Raw genomic sequence first — 12,973 nt, 5'->3', positions numbered from 1 at the left:
TCACAAAACATGTTTAGCCCCACCGCATTTTTGCAAATCTGGAACCTCTGGCATTTATTGGTCTTGTTTGTCGTTTTGTTTTTTATTTTGGTTTATGTATATGTTTCGGAGTGACGTCCATTTTTAATGAACTTGTTTGCATTATTGTTTAGGGCCAGCTGAAGCCCGCCTTCGGGATCGGGATTTTCTCGATGTGTTGAAGACCCATTGGTGGCCTCGGACTGTTTGGTGCTCTTTACTCGAGTTGTTGTATGTTTGACACATTTCCCGTTTCCATTGATTTTAATTATTATCGACTCCTAGGAGTCGATATTAAGAACTGAACGATGGACAGTCAGTGCGTGAATTTTTCTTGCTATCTGATTGGAAGATATTACGAGACGTGAATAATCAAAGTTTATTGATTGGTTAGGACAATCCAAACCTAGTAAATGTCCTTCAATCCCGTAGAGTATCGGATTTGTCCTCTTTATTTTAGCAATTAGATTTTGCCTGGTCATTAATCATGCATATTCATGATATTGGTACACAGGTAACTTTTATCTATACATAGTCGAATCTTCTGGAGTTAAACGATATATACTACTTCATAACGTGTGACCTCACGTGTGTGGTAAAATTTGTTGATTGATGCACGTGGCTATTCTAGTAAAGGAATTAATCTACAAAGCGAGAGTACTTTCCATTTTCATCAGCTAAGAGTCGACTAGCCCTTTTTGAAAGGCTAATGCTTGTATCTTGGTATAACACTCAATTATATCTAGTGTTATGTGCGTATTTGCTTATCTATACTATGTAAAAGTAAAAAGTACTATACTATGTAAAAGTAAAACGCACAATAAAATTTCTGCATATTCCAACCAAAACAGGATAACCCCTTACAAGAATTTGTTTTAAGACACATATATTATATATAAGGACTAAATAGTAATTCTACCTACATGTTTCCATTGAACAATTACTTTTAAGAAGCACATTCAATTTGGTATTTTAGAACTCCAAATATGTCAAATCCATTCGCCCACGCTGCAAAAAAATAATTCATTCATTCATTATTAAAGAACTATACAAAAGCACACAGATGAATTACACTTAATGACGACATTGGAATTTAATAGACCAAAAGATCTGTGCTATTAACTTGCTATAGAAATGTGAAGACAAACACAATATAATATATACATATATAGCATATCATTTTTTAAAAATGTTAAAAATTAGAACTCAATAATGGCGATAATATGTGACAAATCTATTTTTGTAAGAGCTAATTGTGTTTTGCTGTTTTCTCCGTGGTAATATAGGAACCGTATGATACGGCATTTAGATTATCAGGTTTTTATTCATATCAAGTTTCGTACATACAAATTGATAGGCTTGTGTACCAAACAAAGGCTCATGCATATGCTGACCGACTTACTAGATTTATTTTTCGAAAATCTATATTCTGAAAAACTGATAACCTAATTTAAGTGCTACCATTGTCAAAAATAGACTTGTTTCAAAGTGTCATAAAGTCGAGTAAGCATTGTTTAAAACCCATTTGTTTTTATAATACACTGTGACATGGTTTTTTTTTGTTATCTTAGATTTTCATAGTTGTTTCTCAAGCCTACAAAATAAACTAATTCGTTGTGTTCGAAAAAATAACTCATCTCAGATTCAATGGTTAAATTTTGTACGCCAGGTGCGCGTTTCGTTTACATAAGACTCATCAGTGACGTTCGAATTAAAAAAATAAACGGCACCATAAGTTTTTCTATTAGTGCTCTATGATACCAGCTTGTGCAGATTTTTCAAAATAGCGTGAATGTGAATTCGAAAACTTAAATGGTTAGAATTGTTAATACATTTAAAATTACATGTTTGCAACCAGGTCTCGCATCTTTTATGCTTCATATGATTCCCACGATTTTTGTTTGTTTCCTTGGTTTATATCTTTGATTTGTGAGTTTGAATTTTCCGGCTGACTATCGTTGCCCAACTGTATGCGCACATGTAATACAAATAAATGTTGGATGTTTGTTAAACAGAGGATTTACTATTAACATTAAAATGAGTTTCACAAGTGTTCAGAGTTAACGCATCCAAAGAGAGGAAGACAAACCCAGCTTACTAAAAAAAAAGGTAGACATCAAGTAAACTCTAAAAAGGAGACATTCATGGTAAGCGTCTCCTGCTTTGTCGGCACCAATTACCACTAGAGTGGGTCTCATTGGGATCTAAGCGTGACGCGGGATTGACGATTTTTTGTAAGCGTGACACGTGAAAGTCAAAAAATGAGAAGTGTTTACGTACATAGTGTACGCGGGATACGGGAATCGGACAACACAGTAAGCGGGATCCGGGATCAGAACCCCCCGATGAGACCGCCACTAGAATCCTTACTCAGTCAAAAAAAAAAACACTAGCGGAAATAGGATGCAATCGGTAAAATTGCAGATCAGACAACTATTCTAGTAACTAAATATCTAAGATGTTAGACCGGGCACACATTTTTTTCAGGGAGTTGAGTCATAGACGCATCGTATTGGTCAACAAGTTTGTAATAGCAATCGGAAAACTTATATGGTGTCCGTTTCAGTTTCTCGTCCTCGTAAATACTCTGGAGCAATTCCCTGTAAGGATCATATTACCTTTGTAAAGTCCTTATAGTGATATTATGAACGACCGCAAATATAAAATCAAACATAAAAAGACTATAGACAAACGGCCTACTGACGATAACAGCAAAAAGGCCGCATTGGTCCTATTCTCGATCACCCAGACGCATTATGAGTATAGCGTCTGGATTGTTGTATCTTCGGATTTCGTCCCTAGATGGCGTCTTAAAATTTGGTAATGACCTTGACCACGTATGACCAGTTCCAGATAAACACATCAGGAATATGGACATCACATGTGGCAGTGGTTAACCATAGTTTCAGTCTAAATTGAGACGTTTAAGACAAACATGGAAACTAGACAATTATCTAATCAGGATACAGAAAGTTCATGTTTACGGGTTCGACGACTTACGGAAAAGAGCGACAATTTACAGAAAAGAACCGAAAAGGACCGAAAAGGACCAAAAAGAACCGGAAAGGACCGAAAAAAACAGAAAAGGAGATCGACGTTTTTTGTAATTGAAGAAAATTAGCAAATTGCAAATTATTTAAGTCTATAATAAATGGAAATTGGTGGAGTAAACAGTCTTGCAAAATTATATAATATTTCTACAGGTTACCTAAGTTTGTATTCCGAAATGAATTAATTGTCAAATTTAACTGAAGTACAACAACCATTAAGATATAATCACATCATACGTGAATAATTAGCTCTAAAAGTCCCACTTATTTTACACTCTTTAGAAGTTTTAGTGATGAAATTTCTATATATAACCGTCAGACATCGTCTCGTCTGATGCAAAAAAAAAATAATTGTTGCTGTCTAATGAAAGTATTTTCACCCTCTCTTTTACGACAGATTTACGATAAAATAACTAAACAGGTACAAATAAACAAACAAATTAAAACAAAACTCAGCTTTATAAGCAAACTGGTACCTATGAGACTGTACATTATGACAATCTATTGTCGGTTGCTGTGTGTGTTTGTATTTTTCTTATACCGCTGTTTCATTGACTCGAGCCTCAAATCTTATTTTATTTCAGTATTTGACTTTCGAATTCGAATTGTCTTTTGCATTCAACTGTCCAAAATGCCTTCCCAGGTGTATAGTTGTTTACACACGAAATAAGTGTATAAGTATACTGCATATTTTAGCGTATTGATTCACTTATAGGGTCTTTGCATCGGAACTAAACACATTTATTCAAAAACCAGTTGTTGGCATGACACGGGTTATGTTCTTCTCATATGTTATGATGGTATGATACTAAACCCCTTACGGGAAGGATTGTGCCTGATGTTCATATGATAAAATCATAATCTTTCAGTCAGTTTAATTGAAGTCTGGAGCTGGCATGTCAGTTAACTGCTAGTAGTCTGTTGTTATTTATGTATTATTGTCATTTTGTTTATTTTATTTGTTTACATCTTCTGACATCAGACTCGGACTTCTTTTGAACTGAATTTTAATGTGCGTATTGTTATGCGTTTACTTTTCTACATTAGCTAGAGGTATAGGGGGGGTTTGAGATCTCACAAACATGTTTAACCCCGCCGCATTTTTGCGCCTGTCCCAAGTCAGGAGCCTCTGAACTTTGTTAGTCTTGTATTATATTGATTTTAGTTTCTTGTGTACAACTTGGAAATTAGTATGGCGTTCATTATCACTGAACTAGTATATATTTGTTTAGGGGCCAGCTGAAGGACGCCTCCGGGTGCGGGAATTTCTCGCTACATTGAAGACCTGTTGGTGACCTTCTGCTGTTGTTTTTTTCTATGGTCGGGTTGTTGTCTCTTTGGCACATTTCCCATTTCCATTCTCAATTTTAATTGTAGTCCAGTGTGGACTGTTATTGATCGTGTTGCATTTTTAACTTTCTACTGAATGGGCATTAGCTGTCAAATTGATGATAACCGATTTGGCATAAATTCTCATATTTGATTCATAACATACTTAAACGTAAATCCAAATTACAAAATGTCTAAAAGAAACAATTAACAATGCATGGACTAGATATAACGTATAAGCATTTCGTTCGTATTTTAGACTAGATGCCATCAAATTAACCATCGAAATTACCTCCGAAGACTTCCGATAGTTATTCGACCCGATTTAAACATAAATATAAATATAGAATAGACTGAGAAGCATATGGAGTTGTGTAATGACGAACTTACGAGGTCTGTTTAATTTCATGTCATAGATTTGAGAAATGTAAATCATTGTTTTTACCTGGATATGAATGATTTCTTGTTGACCAAATCGGTCGAAGAAATGTTTTTTTAATGGTGGATCACTTGTTTCACTTTTCAATGTTGACATTCCTTTCGTTTTAGTTTCTGAACACACTAAGGGCATGCGTAATCAATCTTCAGATTAAGGTCAAGTTAGGGTTACTTGAAGACGGGTTCAACTGAGGTTGAATTATTCACCTGCAAGGCAATAATATATTTGCAATGTTTTCGATTTTGACCAAATTGAACCAAATTGACTGCTAATAGCGAAATAGTATATCATTATTCCGCTTTAATAACTGTTTGAGACCGCCAAAAAATCAAATTTTAATTTTTGTCTAAATGGAATCTAACATGTCTTATGTCCCTTTAACAGATTTAAATAAAATTTTCGATTGTGTTTAATTGGCCTATATTTAACATACATTTTGTATAGCAAATACTGTTAAAATTATCTCTTCTTGTATTAGACCGCTTAAGATTTTGGAAACAACTCATCATTTAAAAAAACTAATATCTTGCATTCTTGTGTCAGTGAAAAAGGTCCGTCAAGGTCGATTCAGATTGTAACATTTATATAAAATCAAAAATACAAAAACTGTAATAGAAATTAAAGTGTAAAACTATAAATTAAACAACAACCCATCCATAATTATTTTACACATCCATGTTCCAACTTATGCATGTTATATTTATCTAAATATATGTCAAATTTGCTTTTAGTATACCGATGACAATCTTTACAAGTGATAAAGACAAATTAATGGAGTAAACAGTCTTGCAAAATTATATAATATTACTATAGGGTTACCTAAGTATGTAATCCGAAATGAATAAATTGTCGAAAATAACTGAAGTGCAACAACCATTAAGATATAATCACCTCATACGTTTATAATTAGCTCTAAGAGTCCTACTTATTTTAGGGACGACATCAAAAGTTCAATGAAGGATAAAAAACTTAATTCAAATAGTTTTTTCACTGACCCCCCTACCCCCCTATTAACTTAATTTGGGAAAAATTGATTGACCCATATGGATATATGTAAAAATCAATGTCGGATAACCAAATCTTGCAGCAGTTCAACCCCCCCACCCCTAAACTATTTGAACTAAGTTTTTTTTTTATCTAATATTGATCTTTTGATGTCGTCCCTTACACTCTTTAGAAGTTTTCTAATTGAAATTTCAATATATAACCTTCAGAAGTCGTCTCATCTGATGCAGAAAAAAAAAACAATAATTGTTGCTGTCTTATGACATGTATGAAAGTATTTTCTACCTCTCCTTTATACGGAAGCCGATAAGGGCCATTAAAAAAAAATTATGTCGTTATTACGACATCGCTATGTCGTAATTTCGACATAACATGTCGTTAAAACGACATCGCTATGTCGTAATTTCGACATAACATGTCGTAATAACAACATACACTATGTCGTTTTAACGACATACATGTAGCTATGTCGTAATAACGACATCGCTATATATTTAAAAGAATATGTATTATGATTGCCAAGAGACTAAATGACACAGAAATTAACAACTATAGGTCATCATAATGCCCCCAATAATTAGAAAAGCCCCCGCATAGTCAGCTATAAAAGAGGGACGAAAGATACCAGAGGGAGAGTCCCCGAAATGCTGTGTGGCAGACAGTGTTATTAATTAATTATTAGCTCCCTTGGTAAAACTCCAAATTTCATATTTAATGTATTTTATTGTTAAATAATTGACATGAAGCTTAATAAGTAAATATTTGTTAATTGCATAGCTTTTGCTATTTGAATTCATTGGTTACAGATATTTATTTTTATTGTAAAGTTTAATATTTGCATCGTCGCAAAATCTCTGGTACCTCTGTGTGTCCAACTATATGCTCCCATTCAAATGCATTTGTCGTCAAAAAGAAATTACCAACTAAGCTGTCACCAGGCCCATCCTTTTTACTTCAAGATAAAAAAAATCCTTTTTATTTCATGCAATATTTTTTTATCATGTCTATGACCTATAATGAATGGTTTACTTTACATTGAACTATAATGGTTTACTTTTTTTTTTAAATTGATATTTTGATGGAGAGTTGTCTCATTACCATTTTTGCATGCACATGTTTATAATATAATATGAGACACATGCTGAGACTAAAAGACTTCATGCTTGTTATAACTTCTTGGTCTATAATCATGATAATGTAAATAATAGAAAATGACAGGTCAAGGAACACATCAACCCAATAACTCAATTAGCCAAAAAACATTTAGCGGTTCACTAGTCTAAATAATTATGACGTCTGGCAAGGCTATTTTTTTTTTTTTTTTTTTTTTTTGGGACGCCTTCCTACTCCCAGAAAAAATTAAAATAGCCTTGCCAGACGTCATAACTATTTTGGACTAGAGGTTCACATACATATTTAAACAATAGTTAAGTTTTTACACTGTGTCTTTGATGGCGATTATGTTTTCTGGTCTGTATGTATGTCTGTTTGTAAGTCTGTTCATATGTTAGATGCTCTGTTCCATATCAGGTTGAAGATTATTAGTTAAAGGTAAATTTACCCCCAAGTTGTACATGTTGTAGTACAGTACACATGATCATTATAGTGTGAAATATTTAAATTTCTTTAAGAATTGAATGCTTCTTTTTGTGACTTCATTAGGGTGTAAAAGCGTTGACCGAAGTACATTTTGTATGAAGCGTGTAAGCTCTTCATTCCAAACATTTGGGCACGGTCACGGCTTTTACAACCCTATGACTTTATTGTGGGATCTCGTGTTATTATGACTGATATGTTTTATTGTGTAATGCGATTACACGTGATGTGCAGTTAGCCAATCAGAATAACGTATTATAATCATGATAATGAAACATACATCTACTGTTATTATTACCAAATAAAGGTTTATGCCCTAATTTCATTGTTATTGAAAGTAGAATATAGTTCATGCCTATTCTATTTTTATGCAATATCTAATTTGTCCGTAGCTTACTGTTTAAAATACAAATATTATTATTATTCAATAGATCAAGAGTAAAAGAGAGGAAAAAGATACACAAGGGAAATTCAAACTCATAAGTTGAAAATAAACTGACATGGCTAAAAAAGAAAAAGACAAACATCAGTACATAAAAAACCAACGAAAGCCTAATATTTCTACCTTGGTGATTGTGACCATATCAGCAACAATCAAAATAGATAACATTCAATTTATTTACAAAAATTCGTTTAATACAAAAATATTACTTTTATACGTATAATGAGTTGTTATAACAATACAATATTAGAAAATAAATACACAACATTATAATTCAAAAATCTTGTCTGTAGATATATACGTATAAGCAGACGTGATATAAGTGCCAATTAGACAATTCTTCACCCAAGTCACAATTTGTAAAAGAAATATATGTATATTTATAATTTTGTCTCTTGAACAATGGCTTAAAGTAATTGATATTTACACAGGTAACTGCACAACTGGGAACAAATAATTGTGGTGAAAAAGTATGTAAATCTGTACTGTCGCCATATATCATGGATATTCACATAGGTAAAGACTGAGCAACACAAACTCCACTAAAATCTGGATGCGAAACTACATGTAGGTGCTCCAGAAGGTTAAGCAGATCCTGCTCCACATTTACAGCAGTCATGTTTCTCATATAAGTACAAACTAGTTGATAAGTTACCTGTTCTATTCATGAAGGAAAAAAAAAACTCAAATTGTTTCATCTAGGTAGCAATTATAAATGAGACCAGCTTGTACAAATAACATAAGGTAGAATTAATCAAATGAAAGTCACTTGGTATGGTCTTCAACAATGAGCAAAACACAATACTGTATTATACATGTTATAATATAGTAAAGTCTACTATAAAAGTTTGTAAAAAGGTGTAAAACAAATTAGTATTAACCATTGTTAACTAAACTTCTCTTAAATACATTCACATTATGATATTAATACATGTATGTGTATACAATTTGTTTGCAGTTTTGTTAATTCAACAGTACAGCAGTGTGGCTTAATTGAATATAAAAAGACCTGGCCAAGTCGAATTCTTCCCCTAACATGTTGTAAAGATTCAGTGGACTCGCATCTTTACAAATATTCAATAAGTCGTAGAAGTATTGACAGTGAAAGTTCATTATTGAAGATAAGAGCTGGTCTTTTTGAAGAAGATGATGATACGCTAACCATATGCCCGAAACACAGGTACCTAGGCTACTTTTATTGTAAGAATAACAATAACTTTCCAGAACTTGAGCCCTTGTCTATCCAAATTAGGATTATTTTTCTAAAGTTGTAACTGCTGAAAATGTCAATTAGCACATTCCTGATAGGATTTGTGCAATGACCCCATGTATATGAGAGAAAAAAATTAGAGGTGTGCTATAAAGATTAACTAGATTATTGTGTTTTATTGAGTCTAAAAAATGAGTTGTTCTTAGAAGAAAAAAGTCAATCCACCCTCAAATGAATAATCTGTACCTAAGTAATAACAAGATTTTTTCTGACTCCTGGCTGTTTTTTGTTGTGATTTTTACATATAATTTATTGTTCTAGTAAGTTATATTTAAGAGATAACTGTATTGTATTTGAAGCTTTAAGGACGTCCATCGGTAGTTTTACTGTCGCAAATTTAGTTTACCTGGCGACGCGGAGCGGAGACAGGTAAACGGGTATTTGCGACAGTAAAACTACCGATGGACGTCCACAAAAGCTTCAAATACAATACAGTTATCTCTATTCTAATGCAAAACAAGTTCATAATTAAATTTCAATCATTATTTCAGTGTAAAATCTTCATTAAAGAAAATTCTGCGAAAATATGTTATCTTCTTTGGTCCCTACACTAGGTGACATCATAGGTATGCTTCCGGCGTCAAACATAAACACTGGGCGTTTTTTTTGGCTTCTGTGTCGCTTCAGAATGTAATAAAGTTTGATAAAAAGAAAATTTTTAGGTGCAACATGTGAGTTTTTTTTTGCTTATTATTGTAGAAATTACATGTCAATACATTCAGCAATTCAAAATGTCGGCTTCCTTAGTTACAGACAAGGAGATAGAGAATTTTACGCTAACTGTCATCCAATCAGAATCATTGATACAAAATAATTGCATTAGAATAACTATTACTTTTTAATTTTTCATTTTCTAAAGGTTTGCTCTTGGTGTTGGTTGGAGACCAAGTACACTATGTTCCATAGGATGGAAATGTACAAACAGTAAGAGCAACTTGAAAGGCACTATCACAAAGGAGCAGTCTATTTTTCTCATGAAATATCATCATGTTCTACTTGGAATTGGATCAGGTTTGTGCATGCTTACATGTATTTTGTTGCTGTTCCAATGGCGGATCCAGGGGGGGGGGGGTTCCGGGGGTTGGAACCCCCCTTTTTTTTGGCCGATCAATGCATTTGAATGGGAGCATATAGTTGGACCCCCCCTTTTACTCTGGGTTGGGAACCCCCCTTTATAAAATGGCTGGATCCGCGCCTGCCTTCCCTTTTGTACTATCATTAATTTATAAGCAAATTAGGCCAAGGAGCCAGGAGAAGTGAATCAGCCCTATGATCATTCTTATTTTTTAAATGAAAATAATGTTTTGAAATATGCTTTCTTGCTACAATTAAATTTTCAATTTCAATTTTACAGGGGTGTGTTCCAGATGCAGAAAAGAACTTGTTCAAAGAATGGCAGACAAGGAAAACAGAGTTGAACCAAATGTAAGTCAAAACAAGGATATGAAAATTTTCTTACCAGTATGTTCTATTCCTATCAAAAAAAATAATTTAACGTTCTGTGTTCTTTTGCTTTAAATCAGTTCCCGTTAAGACATTATTGTTTTTTAAGTAGAAATCCCCCAAAAAATATTGGCCTACTTTTGATTATTGGAAGCAACATAAATCAGTTTATCTTGAGTTATAGATTGATATTCAGGTTGCATTGTTAACTATGCCACCTATATTAGATTTGTACGTCTGCTCCTTCATATATTCCTACTAGATACGTTTGATAATGGAACATGTTTCAATTGTTTGACACAGAAAAAAAAACACCAATGGGATACTGACTGTAGCATATTAAACTTTCTATATATGCATCTACTGACAGGTTCATTTAACTCATTATTGCAGTAGGGCTTAAAATAAAACCTTTACAGCTGATTTCATAATGCTTGCAAAGTAAAACTTTGGTTGGCTTGCTTGCTTTGTTTATATAATTGTTTATACAAGCTTTGTAGATAAGATTGACATCTTTAAATAATATATTTATAGGCAAAGTTTAACCTGTATATATTATATCCTAATATGATTGTACAATATACAAACAAAGCAAGTGAACTAACTAAAGTTTTGCTCTACGTGTATTAGGAAAATAGCTGTAATTTATAATTCAGCTAATATTTATTAAAGTTTGGAAATTCATTTTTACTTTAGATTTGCATTTCATTTGTTGATTTAGTTCAGAGCAGGATTCATAATAATATCCACTAACATCTTCTCGTCTAGATATGCATGTAATATTTTCCCATGGATATTCAATTTGAACAATAATGGACAATGATTCATCTACCCACCCCTTATTATATACTAGTATTTACAATTATTCTAATAATTAAACCATTTTGTAAGACGTTTCAGTCAATGACCTTCTTCGGTTTCTCTAATATCCTTCTATGTCACCTACATAGACATATGGCATAATGAAAATAAAAATATGCAGTATGTTTGCCAATGAGACAACAACTATCCACCAAAGTTCAATAACCGTTTCACAGATGATATTAGATATGCAACTTATATTGTAACTTCCATACCCTTCCCTTTTCATGAATATGACCTACCAAATAAGACCATTTACCCAGTTTGTAATAAAAAGGAGAAAACCTATACTGTTTAGTCAGCTATAAGTAAGAATGGTCGGTTTAAAGTTGTAAAGGTGAGATAAATGTGTGTTCATTTTTTTCACTCTGTTATCTTTTTTTCAGCCTTCAAGTAGCATGAATAGTTATTGCAATGTTGAAGTTTCTGAGTCTGCAAATGCTGAATTTATAATGGAAGAAACAAAAGAAGAGGTAAGTCTTTTAAACAATTGTTTTAAGAACAATAGTATAATATATACATTCTGTAGTCCTGTAATCATAAAACCAAAGCGGTTTACTCTATGTCTGTATTCCACAGTTTGTGTTTGGTACACACATTTTGTTCTGTAAAACTGAGGATAACCATTTATATATATATAGACCATATATATGGTAACATGCATTATGTGAGTATTGCATGACAATAGAAAGTCCCATACCGGGTAAAAATTCATTGTATTGGAACAAATTTTAACATGATCTATAACTTGTCTTGTTGTAATCTATGTAACAAATATCAAGTCAACATCTTCAAACAACTATAGGCCACTATACAGCCTTCAACAATGAGTAAAACCCATACCGCACACTCAGCTATAAAAGACCCTGAAGTATGATGGTCATTCCCGAAGCGCTCTTCTTGCAGTATAAACCTTGCTTAGGTCAGCAGCAACGTCTTGTCAGAATATTAAAGTTAAGTCATCATGAGTCAGATGCTTCTTGTTTGATGTATATCTCTCTTTTTACGTTAAATAACAAGTTTAGACCGGTATTGTCCTGTTGCAAGACCAACGCAAACTGTCACTATTTTACATGCCCTCATTTCCTGTGGCAACCAAATATCTCAATCTTCCGACAAATTCGAAAAAAGCAAACAACAAACAACATATATCGCTCTGATGGTCTTACTTGGTAGAGACACACATTGTGAAGGGGATTACAACATATATCGCTCTGATGGTCTTACTTGGTAGAGACACACATTGTGAAGGGGATTACAACATATATCGCTCTGATGGTCTTACTTGGTAGAGACACACATTGTGAAGGGGATTACAACATATATCGCCCTGATGGTCTTACTTGGTAGAGACACACATTGTGTAGGGGATTACAACATAAATCGCTCTGATGGTCTTACTTGGTAGAGACACACATTGTGAAGGGGATTACAACATATATCGCTCTGATGGTCTTACTTGGGAGAGACACACATTGTGAAGAGGATTACAACATATATCGCTCTGATGGTCTTACTGA

General features: G+C 33.3%; 1 long non-coding RNA gene across 1 annotated transcript; it reads left to right on the top strand.

The window, feature by feature from the left end:
* Positions 1 to 9,980: 9,980 nt before the first annotated feature.
* Positions 9,981 to 12,151, top strand: LOC143053615 (uncharacterized). Its single transcript, XR_012971433.1, has 3 exons — positions 9,981 to 10,160; positions 10,504 to 10,574; positions 11,840 to 12,151. It is a non-coding gene; the product is annotated as an uncharacterized LOC143053615 (long non-coding RNA).
* The last annotated feature ends 822 nt before the right edge of the window (positions 12,152 to 12,973 follow it).

Source organism: Mytilus galloprovincialis, chromosome 12, assembly GCF_965363235.1.
Source record: "Mytilus galloprovincialis chromosome 12, xbMytGall1.hap1.1, whole genome shotgun sequence".
In the NCBI taxonomy this organism is placed as follows: Eukaryota; Metazoa; Mollusca; class Bivalvia; order Mytilida; family Mytilidae; genus Mytilus; species Mytilus galloprovincialis.
Note: the sequence above shows the minus strand (reverse complement) of the source record. Positions and strands in the feature narration are given on the sequence as shown.